We start from the raw sequence: 1,430 nt of genomic DNA on the forward strand, positions 1-1,430 counted from the left end.
CGCGATTTTTTTTTCTTTCTTATTTTTCGCCACTCTAGTTTTTAGGACATAGAATTTTCTACTTCTTCTCTAAAATTTCTTTAAATTTCAACGAAAAATTGTTTTAAGTAGTTAAATTGATAAACATCCAAATTTTCTGCTTCGTAGTAATAGTTGGATTTGTTAGTGGCTGAGTTGTGAGCTTTCGATTTAAAGGGTTCTGGCTCCCTGCTGCATCTATTGGCTATTCGAAACGTGGGCAAAAGCAGAAAAGTCTATTAATTTGTTAACTTATATAATTTTTATCTTTTATAACTAATAGGATATTCAGTGAATGCACCGAGCAAAACGTTCACCACCTTTTATACGTTCACCACCTGTAACCAGATCAAGACATCTAGCCAATATTGTCGCCGTTGATTTTTCTTTAGAATCACCATCCAGTCGACCAAGTACTCCAATTCAAATTTCTGATAATCCATTTTTTGAACCAGACCTCACAATTGAGAATCCGGAGGATATTCAGGGACAATTCAGAGATCCTGAACCACTGATCTTTCCTCCGGAACCACCAATCATTCAAACGGAGATTGTCGAGGAACAACCCATTAAATCAGAATCCTCTAGTGATTCAGATTCAACAAACTCAATCATGGAAAATCTGGAACCTCTAAGTATGGAAGACTGAATGAGAGCTAAACGCACTGGCCTAGGTCACGCAATTACTCAACCAGACATTAATGCGCCAGACTATGAAATCAAAGGACAAATCCTACACATGGTAACTAATCAATGCCAATTTAGTGGTGCGCCGAAGGAAGATCCAAATGAACATCTTCGTACCTTTAATAGGATCTGTACTCTATTCAAACTTCGAGAAGTGGAGGATGAACAGATATATCTCATGTTATTTCCCTGGACTTTAAAGGGAGAAGCCAAAGATTGGTTAGAATCGTTACCTGAAGGGGCGATTGATACATGGGACGTTTTAGTTGAAAAATTTCTTAAACAATTCTTTCCGGCATCTAAAGCTGTGAGACTTCAAGGAGAAATAGTTACGTTCACACAAAAGCCAAATGAAACTTTATATGAAGCATGGACAAGATTTGGAAAGTTATTAAGAGAATGTCCGCAACATGGTTTAGACACTTGTCAAATAGTACAAATATTCTACCAAGGATGCGACATCACTACAAGAAAAGACATAGATATAACAGCTGGTGGTTCCATTATGAAGAAAACCGTAATTGATGCTTACAAAATTATTGATAACACTGCTTCCCACTCACATGAGTGGCATCAAGAAAAAGATATCGTTAGATCATCTAAAGCAGCTAGATCCGATTCTAGCCATGACTTTGATTCCATTTCCGCAAAGATAGATGCTGTCGAGAGACGAATGGAAAAGATGACTAAAGATATCCACTCAATACGAATTAGTTGTGAGCAGT

The 1,430-nt window shown here is 37.2% G+C and overlaps 1 non-coding gene across 1 annotated transcript; it reads right to left on the reverse strand.

Annotated features, from left to right (window-relative positions):
• Positions 1-1,015: 1,015 nt before the first annotated feature.
• LOC139845837 (small nucleolar RNA R71) lies at positions 1,016-1,122 on the reverse strand. The gene has a single exon (XR_011758593.1). It is a non-coding gene; the product is annotated as a small nucleolar RNA R71 (small nucleolar RNA).
• Positions 1,123-1,430: the final 308 nt, after the last annotated feature.

Source organism: Rutidosis leptorrhynchoides, chromosome 4 (assembly GCF_046630445.1).
Source record: "Rutidosis leptorrhynchoides isolate AG116_Rl617_1_P2 chromosome 4, CSIRO_AGI_Rlap_v1, whole genome shotgun sequence".
NCBI lineage: Eukaryota > Viridiplantae > Streptophyta > Magnoliopsida > Asterales > Asteraceae > Rutidosis > Rutidosis leptorrhynchoides.